At 42.8% G+C, this 15,104-nt stretch overlaps 1 protein-coding gene across 1 annotated transcript in view; it reads left to right on the forward strand.

Annotated features, from left to right (window-relative positions):
• Window positions 1–15,104, forward strand: part of pdlim1 (PDZ and LIM domain 1 (elfin)) — an 86,589-nt gene that overhangs the window by 24,472 nt on the left and 47,013 nt on the right. The window lies entirely within an intron of this gene.

A 15,104-nucleotide genomic window follows, 5' to 3' on the forward strand; every position in this document is an offset into this window, starting at 1 on the left:
AGTTGACGTTTTAACTGCATTTGATGTTATTCTGGGGGCATGGGCCCAAGAGATCCTTTTTTGCCTTAACTCAAATGCATCTGTACATGAAGCAGCCATTGTTCAAATGTACAATGGACACCAGCTACATAACGTCTGGTTCTTGAATTGCGATATAAATTGTAAGATCTTAACTACTTAAATAATCATACTATCTGAATTAACAAATAATGGCTAAACTTTGGCATTCCTACAATATCAAATTGCTTCACATTAACTGCAGAATTCCATTTCTACTCTGATTATTAATTCTTTTACAAAAGAAGAAACTGGTCAGTGCATCGAGTATAGGAGTTGGGATGTTGTGTAGTGGCTGTACAGGACATTGGTTAGGCCACTTCTGGAATACTGTGTTTCAGTTCTGGTCTCTCTGCTATAGGAAAAATGTTGTGAAACTTGAAAGGATTCAGAAAAAGAATTAAAAAGATGTTGCTGGCGTTGGAGGGTTCGAGCTATTGGAAGGTGCTGAATAAGCTGGGGTTATTTTCCCTGGAGCGTCAGAGGCTGAGGGGTGACCTTTATAGACTTTTATAAAATCATGACGGGAATGGTTTAGGATGAATAGCCAAGGTCATTTTCCAAGGATAGGGGAGTCCAAAACTAGAGGTCATAGGTTTCAGGTAAGAGAGGAAAAATTTAAAAGGGATCTAAGGGCCAACTTTTTCATGCAGGGGGTGGTGCGTGTATGGAATGAGCTGCCAGAGGAAGTGGTGAGGGCTTATACAATTGCAACATTTAAAAGCTATCTGAATGGATATATAAATAGCAAAAGTTTAGAGGGATATAAGCCAAAGGTTGACAAATGGGACTAGATTAGTTTTGGATATCCGCTTATCATGGATTGAAGGGTCTTCTTCTGTGCTGTACAGTTCTGTGACACTAAGAAAAGTCGATAGAATCTAAACATAAAACACAACAGCAAAACTGGTTTTGCTTCTGTAATAATAAGAAGGCAAGGGAAGTTCTGAAAGGTTCAATGAGTGTGAAACTGGGGTGCTCACACTTAAGTTGGTATTTTGAATTGAAAATTTAAAAAAATTATTTATAACTCAAATGTGCACAGAAACACCTAAGAAAAATCAATGAATCCAAAATAAAGGTGTCCTATATCGACTAAATGAACACAATATAAATGGGACAAAGAGGCTGTCTGAATGCTAATGAATAAAGCATTACATCTGTGAGGCATGTAAATGGTCAGGAAGGGAATTTGTGTGGATTTGACTGTCACTGCAGGCACTCTGAGAAGGTGGTGCTGTAGTGATAATGTTACAGACTTATAAACCAGACCCCAGACTGATGTCCTGGGAATATGCAGACTGTTTGTCAGAATTCAGGGTGAAGTTGTGGGTATAGGCTTTTTAAAACTGTAGAAAATACTTCTATTGTCCTGAAACATCCCTTCCCTTAGCTGCAGTCCCCCAGCTCATCATCCAGTATATCTTACAAGTGGGAGCTGGGATGCCTGGTTTCTGTGCAATTGGATGTTCCAAAATTGGGCCCACAGTTGTAATGCACTGGTAATAAAGAAATTCAGAATTTAATGGTCTGGGGTAATTGGTTCAAATCTAGCCACAGCAGGTGGTGGAATTCAAAGTTTGTGCGAAGAAGATTTGTAGCTCGGGTGCTTGTTGTAGTGGTTCTGTTCGCCGAGCTGGAAGTTTTAGTTGCAAACGTTTCGTCCCCTGGCTAGGAGACATCATCAGTGCTGTGGAGCCTCCTGCGAAGCGCTTCTTTGATGTTTCCTCCGGTATTTATAGTGGTTTGTCCTTGCCGCTTCCGGGTGTCAGTTTCAGCTGTCCGCTGTAGTGGTTGGTATATTGGGTCCAGGTCGATGTGTTTGTTGATGGAGTTTGTGGATGAATGCCATGCCTCTAGGAATTCCCTGGCTGTTCTCTGTCTGGCTTGCCCTATGATAGTAGTGTTTTCCCAGTCGAATTCATGTTGCTTGTTGTCTGAGTGTGTGGTGGAATTTAAATTCATTCAATAGAAACTGCAATTAAAATGACCACCATGAAACAATCATTGTCACCAGTGTCCTTCAGGGAAGGCGGTATTTCCTTACTCAGTCTGGCCTGTGTATGACTCCAGTCCCACAGCAATGTCATTGCCTCTTGAAATGTCCTAGGAAGCCATTCAGTTCAAAGGTAATTAGAGATGGGCAACAGTGTTAGTCTTACAAGCATATCTCACAGAGGTTTCAATAAAATACCGTGAGAGTGAGAGTGTCAGACTTCATAACAGGACGGGGTTGATAGATGCTTACATTTATTATACAGTCATAGAATCTCTACAGTGTGGAAGCAGGCCATTCGGCCCATTGACTCCACACCGACCTTCTGAGGGGCATTCCATCCAGATCCACCCTCCCTGTCCTATCCCTATAATTCTGCATTTCCCATGACTAGCCCACCTAGTCCGCACATCCCTGGACACTATGGGCAATTTAGCATGGCCAATCCTCCTAACCTTTGGATTATGGGAGGAAAGCGAAGCAGCCAGAGGAAACCCATGCAGACACGGGGAATGTGCAAACTCCACAGAGTTAGTTGCCTGAGACTATCCTCTTGAAGTTGCTTATTAACTTGCGAACACTTAGTTCAATGTAAGATATAATCACCTGAAGGTGACAGCTTGTGAAATTGGACTTGACGTTTGGTCATGGGCTTAGAACCAAAGAATGCAACTGGGACACTTGTATCTTTCAGTGTATTCACTTGTACCAAGTCTACAGCCCCACAATATGTGGCTGAGTCTTAAATGCTCATATTTCGGGAGAAAATGTTGGTTCTTTTGGTTTCCCACTTCTGAAAAGTACCCTACTTTCATGAAGTGTTGCTATTTACCTTTGAAGGAAAAATTGAAACCAACCGAGGGAAATATAAGAACAGCTCCATTTCTGAACATGGGCCCTGAAAAGGGGGTTTTATGTTTTGATTGTATTTTCAGTTGTCACCAGCCAAAGGTCAATATTGGGCAGATGAGCAAATGTAACAATTGAATCCAGAATTAGTGGTTGTGTGACACCCAACAAGAGATCTGAAAAGAAGAAGCAAGGCCGAAAGAGGTTAGGACTTCTGTCAGTTGGAGGTACGAGGGAGAAATAGGTTAGGATAGTAGTTCCTGAACTCTGCCGCTAAATTGAACTGCTTGTGGTGAGGAGTGTAATTTGACTCAGAGTCTGCACTATGTCAGTATTACAGACTTGTACAGATTCTGGCAATGCAATTTGCATCTTAGAAGATTGGAAACCAGTTTTTGAAGCTGGAAACACCATCAAAGATTTGCTGCATAAATAAGATTTTGACCAGATGTTTGAAATATTCTTTTGATCAAATATATCAGTGTTTCTCTCCTTGCTGGCTGGTTGCATATGAAGTTTGGAAAATGGATGAGTAATACAAGTCATTTTCTCTTTAACATCGTAAATTACAAAGAAAGTGCGATTACATTTCATTGAATCAATATAAAATCATAGATTGGCACAGTATAAGAAGAAGTCATTCAGTCCATTACATCTCAATGAAGATCTTACTAATTAGTCCCACTCCCCTGCCCGCTTCTTCTCAGTTTCCAGATTTCTCTCCAACTATATTTCCTGGCATGGGTTCCAAACTACTGTGGGTGAAATGAGTTACTGGTGGGCATTGTGCCATTGTATTGCTGTATAAGCAAAATGGGTAGAATACACCAGAATTTGGGGGTGTAGTGGACAGCGAAGAAGGTTGCCTCAGATTACAACAGGATCTTGATCAGATGGGCCAATGGGCTGAGAATTGCCAGATGGAGTTTAATTCAGATGAATGCAAGATGCTGCATCTTGGGAAAGCAAATCTTAGCAGGACCTATACACTTAATGGCAAGGTCCTAGAGAGTGTTGTTGAACAAAGAGACCTTGGAGTGCAGGTTCATAGCTCCTTGAAAGTGGTGTCACAGGTAGATAGGATAGTGAAGAAGGCGTTTGGTATGCTTTCCTTTATTGGTCAGAGTATTGAGTACAGGACTTGGGAGGTCATGTTGTGGCCTCCAGGATATTGGTTAGGCCGTTGTTGGAATATTGCGTGCAATTCTGGTCTCCTTCCTATCAGAAAGATGTTGTGAAACTTGAAAGGGTTCAGAAAAGATCTACAAGGATGTTGCCAGAGTTGGAGGATTTGAGCTACAGGAAGAGACTGAACAGGCTGGGGCTGTTTTCCCTGGAGTGTCAGAGGCTGAGGGGTGACCTTCTAGAAGTTTACAAAATTATGAGGGGCATGGATAGGATAAATAGACAAAGTCTTTTCCCTGGTGTCGGGGAGTCCAGAACTAGAAGGCATAGGTTTAGTGTGAGAGGGGAAAGATATAAAAGAGACCTACGGGGCAACTTTTTCACGCAGAGGATGGTATGTGTATGGAATGAGGTGCCTGAGAAAGTGGTGGAGGCTGGTACAATTGTAATATTTAAAAGGCATTAGATGTGTATATGAATAGGAAGGGTTTAGAGGGATATGGGCCGGGTGCTGGCAGGTGGGATAGATTGGGTTGGACCATGCTGTACATCTCTATGACTCTATCTTCACTCCCAATTCAAATTCTGTCCTTTCAACAGACTTCATTTCTCTCCTTAGCTGAAGCTTCTGACTGAGCCAAATAATTTGCAACCTCTGTGAGCCCGGCTGAATTCACTTTAAAGTTGTTCAGTTGATCTGGGCGTTGCGGGCTAGGTCAGCATTTATTGCCCAACGCGATTTGCCCAGAGGATAGTTAAGAGCAACAAATGTTGCTGTGACTCTGGAATTAACAGTCGGCCAGAACCAGCCAGGATGGCAGATTTACACTCATCAGAGTTGGTTGCAAGGTTACATCGGCTAGTTTTTATTTCCAGATGTTTTACTGAATTTGAATATCTCTTGCCAAATGTGGGAATTTGAACCTATGACTCCAGAACATTAGCCTGATGTTTTGGATTAATAATCCAGTGACAGTAATGCTTTGTTAGCACTTCCTTCTTTTTGCAGTTAGGTTTATTTGCAGAGTTATGTAGTATAGGCATACAGCTTATTAAAAATTATTCATTAAAAATCTCCTCCATCTCCTATGGCTCTACACATAGGCGGCCATGCTGATCCTTAAGGGATCTTTTCTCTCCCTAGTTACCCGTTTACTCTTAATGTAGCTATAGAACCTGTTGGGATTATCTTTAACCAGATCTGTCTCATACTCTCTTTTTTGCTTTTCTGATTTTCCCTTAAGTGTGCTCCTACACTTTTCATAGTCATCTAGGGATTCACTTGAACCCGATGGCTTAAACCCAATGAATGCCTTCTTAGTTTTCCTGACCATATCTCTCGTCAGTCAGCGATCCCTAACCTGCCAGCTTTTCCCGTCACCCTAACTGGGACATATTGTCCATGGACTCTTGATATCACATGTTTAAAGGCCTCCCATTGCCATTCGTTCCTCTTCCTTCCAACAGACTCACCCAATCAACCTCTGCTGAATCCTGCCAATAGGCCCCAAAATTGGCCCTGCTCCTGTTTAGCACCTTAACCTGTGGAACTGTCCAATCTTTGTTCATAACTATGTTAAAACTAAAAACGTTATGGTCACTGGACCCAGAGTGCTCAATCTCGTGTCCTAAGAGGAGGTCCAGTGTTGCACCCTCCTGAGTAGGGCCCTCTACAAATTGATTTAGGAAACTTTCTTGGACACATTTGACAAGGGGCTTTTACACTCTGGGTGGCCCAGTCAATACAGGGGAAATTAAAATACCACTCTATTATTCCTCCAGGTATCTGCAATCTTTCGACACATCTGCTCTTCTAGTACCCATTGGCTATTTGGGGTCTATAATACAGTGCCAACAAAGCGACCATCCCATTGTTTCTAAATTCTAACCATATGGCCTCATTTGATGACCCCTTCAGAATATCCTTTCCAAGACTGTTGTTATGTCCTCCCTTATCAAAAAGGCAATTCTCCTCCTTGCTTCCTTGTACTTCTGTCATGCCTATAACTTCAGTATCCTGGAACATTGAGCTGCCAGTCCTATCCTTCTGTCAGCCATGTTTCTGTTATGGCAATAATATCCCAGTCCCCAGAGCCAATCTATCCCCTGAGCTCTTCTGCCTTACCAGTCAGGCCTCGTGTGTTGGAATAAAAGCATTTTTAAATTAGAAGTGTTGACCCTCACTTTACTGGTCCTCTGGATATCTTGAATAGTAAACTTGTTCTCGATGGCTATTGTGTTTTCCCTTGATTTCCCAATGGCGTCTCTCTTATTCAGAGTCCCATACCCCCTGCCAAACTAGTTTAAACCCTCTCAGGTAACACTAGCAAATCTCCCTGCAAGGATGTTCGTTCCCCTCCAGTTCAAGTGCAACCCGTCCCTCTTGCACAGGTCACCTCAACCCCAGTGATCCAAGAACTGAAACCCCTTGTCCCTACACCAGCTGCTAAGTTATACATTAATCTGGCCTATCTTTCTATTTCTATCCTCATTGACACGTACTACTGGGAGTAATCCAGTGACCACTACACTTTATGTCCTGCTTTTTAACTTCTTACCTAACTCCCAGTACTCATTTTGCAGGACCCCATCCCTTTGTCTATTTATATCATTTGTACTGATGAGTACCATGACCTCTGGCTTTTTTATGAATATTTCTCCTCAGTGTTTGCTAAGGAGAGAATCATGGACGCTAAGGAAATAAGGAAAACATGTGGGGATGTTTTGGACTGCATACAAATTACCAGAGTGGAGGTGTTTGTAGCCTTCAAACATGTTAAAGGTGGGTTATTCCGCTGGGCCTGATCAAATTCATCCTCAGACATTGTGGGAGGCTAGGGATGAAATTGCAGAGACATTTGCTTCCTCTTTAGCCACTGGTGAAGTTCCAGAAGTCTGGAAGGTGGTTAATGTCATTCCATTGTTTAGAAAAGGTAGCGAAACAAGCCATGGAGCTACAGACCAGTGAGCCTGATATCAATGATGGGCAGGTTGTTGGAGAGAATACTGACGGACAGGGTCAACCAACATTTGGATTGTCAAGATCTGATTAGGGATAGTCAGCATGGATTTGTGTGTGGGAAGTCATGTCTGACAAATCATTTAGAGTTTTTTGAAGAGGTAACCAAGCAAATAGATTAGGGTACGGCAGTGGATGTTGTCTATATGGACTTTAGTAAGGCTTTTGACAATGTCTCGCTCAGTAGGCTAGTTGTGAAGATTAGGTCACATAGATCCGGGGGAGTTAATTGGATTCAAAATTGGTTAGATAGGAAGCAGAGGTTGATGACTGATGGTTATTTCTTGGACTGGAGCCCTGTGACTTGTGGTGTGCCACAGGGTCAGTGGCCCTTGTTATTTGTTATTCACATAAATGATCTGGATGTGAGCGTACAAGGCATGATTAGAAAGTTTGTGAACTGTGTAAAATTAGGTGATATCATTGATTGCAAGGATGGTTATCAAAATTAGAGAGCGATCTTGATCAGATGGACAAGTGGGCTGAGGATTGGCGGATGCAGTTCAATACAGATAAGTGTGAAGTGTTGCACTTTGGAAAGTCAAACCAAGGTAGGACTAATACGGTAAATGGTAGGTCCTGAGGAGTGTTGTGGAACAGAGAGACCTAGGAGTCCAAGTACATAAGTGTCACAGGTAGACAGGGTGGTGAAGAAAGCATTTAGATGCTGAATTCATCAGTCGAGTTACTGAGTATAGAAGTTGGGATGCTATGTTACAGCTGTATAAGTTATTTGTGAGGCTACACTTGGAGTATTGGTAACCCTGTTATTGGAAAGACATAGATAAACTGGAATGAGTGCAAAAAAGATTCACGAAGATGTAGCCAGGAATAGTAGGTCTGAGTTATATGGAGAAGTTGGCCAGGATAGGACTTTATTCTTTAGAACGTTGGAAAATGAGGGGTGACCTTATTGAGTTTTATAAAATCATAATATGAATGCTTATAGCCTTTTTATCCAGGATGGAGAAATTGAAAACTAGAGGGCATAGGTTTAAGGTGAGAGGGGAAAGACTTAAAGAAGGACCTGAGGGGCAATTTCTTCACACACAGAGTGGTGCGTATATGGAATGGGCTGCCAGAGGAACTGGTTGAGGCAGGTACAATAGCAACATTAAAAAAAAAATTGGAAAGGTACATGAATAGGGAGGGTTTAGAGAGATGTTGACCAAATGCTGGAAATTGGAACTAGCTGAGAGGGCACCATGGTCAGCATGGACCAGTTTGGACCGAAGGGTCTGTTTCCATGCTGTATTACTCTATGACTGTATAACTCTTAGCCCATAAACCACCGTTTCAGTCTATTTATAGGTGTTTCATCTTTTCTTACATTTACATTTCACCTTGTGTCCAGCAGAGCAGCCATGGGTTTCAAAGGTTCCAGGTTTAAGGTTCCAAGGTTTCTGGATGTTTTAAGCTATCGTTCAGAGACAGGTGGGACTTGAACTTGGGCTGCCTGGTTCAGAGGTAGGGCCACTACCATTGTACAACGGGAGCCCTTATTACATTGCTTTTACTGTCCAGAGATGCTGTTATGCACCGCTGAACATTGTTTTTCCCATCACCAAATCACCCGTGTTTCTAATGAAGTTACCAGTTTACATGTAAATCCCATTACTGGGCTGTGCAAAAAGATCGCTCACCTCATCAATCTGTTCAGAGATATTACGACACACCTTTGGAAAAGGCAGGACTTGAACCTAGCCCTGCTGTCTCAGAGGTAGGGATACTACCACTGTACCACAAGCACTCTTAAGCACCCTTATCTGTTAATTCCCCAGCTAATGCTCAGCACCGACAATGCGATTAATGTAGGACTGACACAGCTAAATGCAATTTTGCCAGAATATGTGTGATTGAAAGTTCTTTGAATTTAGAAGAACTTGTTGCTAATCATTTCACCTAAGTTTGTAATTTCATTGATCATCCCTTTCTATTAGGATTGGTTACTGAATCAGTCGGGGTATGGTACTAGATTATGATTACCTGGGTCAGTTGCCTCTCAGTGATCTGTGGTTTGACTGAGCAGTGGGAGCTACCATGTTCCCAAGATACCCTTCCCTGCTTGACAAGTAGCTCCTGCTAGGACCAGGGCTGATGTGAGTTAAATGGCTGTTAATGGGCTTGTTTATTGGGCTATCTGATTGTCACTGGGCAATTGAATGACTGGTTATCCTGCTTTCCAAATATCCCTTCACCCTGGCAAGAGTTTTCCTCTTGTCCCAATTGACTGTGATTTGTTTTCAGCCTCTCAGCCCATCTCCTGAGGCTTGGTGAAATCCCAGTTCATAACTATCATCCTCAGATTTAGCAGGGAGCAAGGAATGACCCAACAGGCCTCTGTCAGGAATGATGCTTCTTCATAATAAGCAAACATGCTTTTTTACCCTTTCCCTCTCCCACTGTCCTAAATCCTAGCCTGGTGACCAAAGCTGGCAGAGGAGTGCCAGTTTTTGCCTGAACTAGCTTCCATTGGCTGTTTTTGTGAGCTTAAAGGTTTTGCAAAGCTCATATTTGTGCATCGGTGGGAAGCCTGAAGAGAAAGTCCATTGTTTCACCCCCACTGCTGCCAAGACCTGGTGCATTTTAAAAAGACATAGCCTTCGAGAGTTCCGCAGCAGAGGGAATGTGGCCAAGTTGTTAAGAAGGCATGACTCTCAAGAGCAGTGGCTGGTTGGTATTTGTGCCAGGAATACATTTCAACATTCTTTTAAAGTCCAAAATAGGCCACACAGAAGGCTAGAGAAAAACTACTTCTGTGTTCTTCATGACTTTACCCTGTAATATTGACACCTGGCACTCTGCACTGGTCGCATAAAGCTTGTTAAAGCAGTGCATAACCTGCTGATCTCACGAAACAGTTTTCCTTTCTTTGAAGAAACCACCTTAAAGCAACTTTGGACATTTTCAAATCTCAAACAAATGCTGTTGCTCCTCCTTCCGTGCTAAATCTAAAGGGCTTTAAAAGACATTAGTGTTTTACTCTCAATGACTTCCCAAGTGATGCAAGTGGTGGGTGTTAGTTTCGGAGCTCAGTGACCAAAGCCTGCTTTTGTTTAGAATCGTTGCAGAAGGAGACCAGAAAATATTGGAGGTAAAAATGCTTGTGATTGGGAGAAGCTCAGTGAGTTTTTAAATTTGTTCAGGAGTTTGATGAGCTTGCTGGCTGGGCCAGTGTTTATTGCACATTTCTAATTGCCTTTGAGGAGGTGGTGGTGAGCTACTTTCTTGAACTGCTGCAGTTCTCAGGATGGATTTGATGGTCTGAATGGCCTGTTTCCACTCTGTAGGGATTCTATGATTCAAAGTCAAGGTGGTGTGTAGTGTGGAGGGAACTTGTAGAAGTGGTGCTCCTGTTCATCTGCTGCCTTTGTCCATTTTAATGATAGGTGTTCGCAGGGTGTTATTCAATGAGACTCGGTGAGTTGTGCCTGTAGTTCATGTAAATTTGCAAATTGCTGCCAGCGTACATTGATGGTGAAGGCTGAAGGTGGTTAATGGGGTGCTAATAAAGGGTCCTGCATGGTGTCAGGCTTCTTGAATGTTGTTGGAACTGCACTCCTCCAGTCAAATGGAGAGTATTCCATTGTAATCCTGACTTGTGCCTTGTAGATGATGGACAGACATTGCGGAGACAAGTGAGTTACTCGCTGTAGGATTCCTAGCCTCTGATCTGCTCCAGCTATACTGTTTCAAAAAAATCCAACACAAGAACTGTGGGCTGAATTGTTTCCCTTTATGTTTTTAATCACTCTTTATTGAAGATATTATGCACTGGCTGCACTCAACATTGAGTTGTTGGACTAATACTTACAAGCCTGTTGTTTGACACAATCTTTAATTTACATCTAGTATTGTCTCTCTCTGTATCATTACAGTTTTTTCTCTCCATGTCTGCACATCATCCAATATCTTACTCCTTAATTACCAATACATGGCTTGGAAAGAGTGGACGCTAGGAAATTGTTTCCGTTAGGTGAGGAGACTAGGACCCGTGGACACAGCCTTAGAATTAGAGGGGGTCAATTCAGAACAGAAATGCTGAGACATTTCTTCAGCCAGAGAGTGGTGGGCCTGTGGAATTCATTGCCGCAGAGTGCAGTGGAGGCCGGGACACTAAATGTCTTCAAGGCAGAGATTGATAAATTCTTGATGTCACAAGGAATTAAGGGCTAAGGGGAGAATGCTGGTAAGTGGAGTTGAAATGCCCATCAGCCATGATTGAATGGCGGAGTGGACTCGATGGGCCGAATGACCTTACTTCCACTCCTATGTCTTATGGTCTTAATTCACTCTTCTCCAAAACTTTGAAGGTTTCTCTTCTTTCATTGATAATTCTAGCTTTTTAAGACAAATTTTGCATAATCAGGATATTTGTCTTTATCCTCCATACACTTCACCCTTGGCGATAAAATGTACATACCTCAATCCTTCCCCGTTTTCTCAATTTAAGCCTGCTACTCTGCTCTAGCCCAGAGTCTGATTCGGCTCTCATCTGCCAAATAAAGATGCCACACACACACTTCTTCCACTGTGGTTATCAGTGGCATATGTCAACCCAAGAAACAGAGTATATTTATTATAGAATCCCTACAATATGGAAGCAGACCATTCAGTCTAGCGAGTCAACACTGACTCTTTGAAGACCATCCTACACACACCCATCATATCCCTGTGTTTTCCATGACTAATTCGCTTAGCCTGCACATCTCTAGCATGGCCAATCCATCTAATCTACACATCTTTGGACTGTGGAAGGAAACCAGAGCACTCAGAGAAAACCCAGACAGACATGGGAAGAATGTGCAGACTCCACACAGTTGCCTGAGGCTGGAATCGAACCGGGATCCGTGGTGCTGTGAGGTAGCAGTGCTAACCACTGAGCCACTGTGCTGTCCTTTAGCACTGAGCTTCCAGCCTGGCTTGCTTCCTAATACATACAAACATTATCAGTTCGGAGTAGGAGCGATTTGACCCTTCGAACCTGCTCCACCATTTAATAAGATCAGGGTTGATCTGATTGTAACCTCAAACCCTCATGCCCCCACCTATCCCTCAGGTCTACTCACTCCATTGCTTAACAAGAATTGATCCAGCTAGCCTCGGAAATACTCAAAGGCTCTGCTTCTACCACTGTTTTAGGAAAAGAGTTCCAAAAAATGCAACACTGTGAGAGACCATTTTTTGCCTTCGCTCTGTCTTAAATGGCCACCCTGTTTTTTAAAACCGAACTCCTAGTTCTAGATTGTCCCTTAGGAAGATCGTTCCCAGGTTTTCGCCATCAAGATTGCTCAGAATCTTCTATGTGTCAATCAAGTCCTCTTACCCTTCCGAACTTTGGCAGATGTTGTTTTAATATTGCTGCCTGAACACTGCATAGACAATTGCTGATAGTTTCATATCTCACACTACTTTCAGCTGTTTTGTTTCAACTGGAAGATGTATAATTCTTTGGTAGAATTAGAAATTTCTTCTCTTCACTGTCAATTCGACATAATCCCAAGTTCACAAGTTGGCCAGTATTTCAAAATCATGTCCTTGGCAAAAGAATTTCACTTGGACCTTGAATTTGATTTGCTTTTTTTTGCTAGGAGTCTTTCTTGATTGCTTTGCAGTAGCAACAGGGAAACCGGCTATTTGCTCTAATGAATCAATACCACTGTTTATGCTTCACTTACGTTCCTCCCACTATTTATTTACTGCATTTCACTGTATCAACATTTCTGTCTTCCTTCGGCACTTATCCAGTCTCCTGTGGAAAACATCCATGCCATTTGATATTGTGATCTTGCACTGCAACAAAGACCTTATTTGGAATTCTTGCTATGGTTATATCTTAGGTGTTGAAACTAACACTGTCATTAGCCTATTTCACAATTTTAAGAGGTTTTCTGCCTCACCATCAACAATTTGCACTGAAATAGTGCCTTCCACTGAGTGAAGTATCCCAAGGATCTTCATAGGAGACTTAACAAATGCCACTGAGCTAAATGAGGAGGATTCGGGCAGGAAACTAAAAGATTGATCAAAGATGATGATTCTAAAGAAAGGAAGGAAAGGCAGAGTGATGGAAATTTAGAGTGTGGGCCCAAATTTAGTGAGGAAATTTAGAGTGTAGGACCAAAGCTGCAGAGGACATTGTCACCAATCGCAAGGCTCAACAGGCAGAAATCAGAGATCTGAAAAGATCCAAGTGGGTGATAGATTAGAGGAGATTAGTGGGGTTGGAGCTGGCAATACTGGGTTTGAAAGGAAGAAAGAAAAGGTGTTTCCGGATTGCGATGAGTACAGGTTAGCATAGAAATGTTGATGTGGCTTGGTATGAGGAAGGATGTGGGCAGCAGATGACTTAAGTTAATGACGAGAGATAGGAGACTGGTGAGTAAGCATTGGAATAGTCAACTCAGGAACTAATAAATGTATGGACGAACTGAAACGGGGCAGAACCAAGCGATGCTTGGATGAATGTTGGTGCACTTGGTGATAGAGTGGGTTTGTGCTCATCTCCGGGTCCAAGATAGTAGCAAGATAGCAAACCGTCTATTTCAGCCTCAAGAGGTTGGTAGTGAACCAGTTGTTGGGGACCAATTTGTCCTGGGATCCAAAGATGTGGTTTCCCAAATATTTAATTGGAAGGAATTTGGGCACGTTCAGGAAATGCTATATGCTGGATGTTAGATGCTGTGAGATTGAGAGAGTTGGGGGTGTGGTAGGGTGTGGGGGTGTCTTTGGTGTACATGTGGATGATGCCATCAAGGGCAATATACAGATCTGAAATAAGAGGGATTCGAGGATAGATCCTTGGGAGCTTCCAGAGAAACCAGTGCAGAACCATAAGAGAAGCTAATGCAGGTGATTCTAAAGCTACCATTGGGCAGACCCAAATGGGAGCAGATGGGACTTGTCACACAGTTGGATGATATTGGAGAGGCGATAGGTGAAGGTGGTGAATTGAAGCATGTCAAAGACTGCAAACAGGTCATCCTTCAATCCCACCCCACCCTTTTCCCATCCACCCTCTCCAATTTCCCAATCCATTCTTACTGTTTCTCTTGGTGAATATGGTTAGCTAGAGTGAAGAAACCCCACAGTGCCTTGTTGAAAGAGACATTGTTTCTGGGCAAGTCTGACTAGTGAGTGCTAATATCCTGTTCGACAAGGAAGAGGTCTCACAGCCTACCAACCTTCATTATTATTCCAGTTATGGTTACCAATAGATCATCAAGAACACAAAAGCTGACTGAGTACCTTCCATGTCTGTTTTGGAAAAGGGTTCAGTGGGAAGCCAGTCATGATGCCCTGCTCAACCTCTCATTCTTGTAAGATGTTTGAGCTCATACCTTCATTATGACCAACTAGTTAATGCAGACTAAAGAATGTATCAGGGATTTAGTTTTAACACGCTGTAGCTTTGACAAGCTTTGGTGTGGCATGGTGTCTCAGTGGCTAGCACCGCTGCCTACAGCGCTAGGGATCCAGCTTCGAGTCCAGTGTATGTAAGTTTCCTCTGGGTGCCATGGTTTCCTCCTACAGTCTAAAAATAGACCGATTAGATGGATTAGCCATTCTGAATTGTCCCATCAGAAACAAAAACAGAAATTGCTGGAAAATCTCAGCATGTCTGGCAGCATCTTTGGAGAGATGTCAGAGTTAATGTTTCAGGTCAAGTGACCCTTTCTCAGAACTGATGGTAGCTCGAAAATTGGTGGGGCTTATGCAGAAGATATGGTGGGGGGAGGGGGTAAGGAGTAAATGATAGGTGGAGATAGAGCCTAAAGAGAAAAAAACAGTTGGACAGACAAAGGAGTGGGGCTGAAAATGTGTTGCTGGAAAAGCGCAGCTGGTCAGGCAGCATTCAAGGAACAGGAAATTCGACGTTTCGTGCGTAAGCCCTTCTTCAGGAATCTGAAGATCATTCTGAAGAAGGAATCATTCCTGAAGAAGGGCTTATGCCCGACACGTCGAATTCCCTGTTCCTTGGATGCTGCCTGACCTGCTGCACTTTTCCAGCAACACATTTTCAGCTCTGATCTCCAGCATCTGCAGACCTCACTTTCT

This window comes from Hemiscyllium ocellatum, chromosome 43 (genome assembly GCF_020745735.1).
Source record: "Hemiscyllium ocellatum isolate sHemOce1 chromosome 43, sHemOce1.pat.X.cur, whole genome shotgun sequence".
NCBI classification, from domain to species: domain Eukaryota; kingdom Metazoa; phylum Chordata; class Chondrichthyes; order Orectolobiformes; family Hemiscylliidae; genus Hemiscyllium; species Hemiscyllium ocellatum.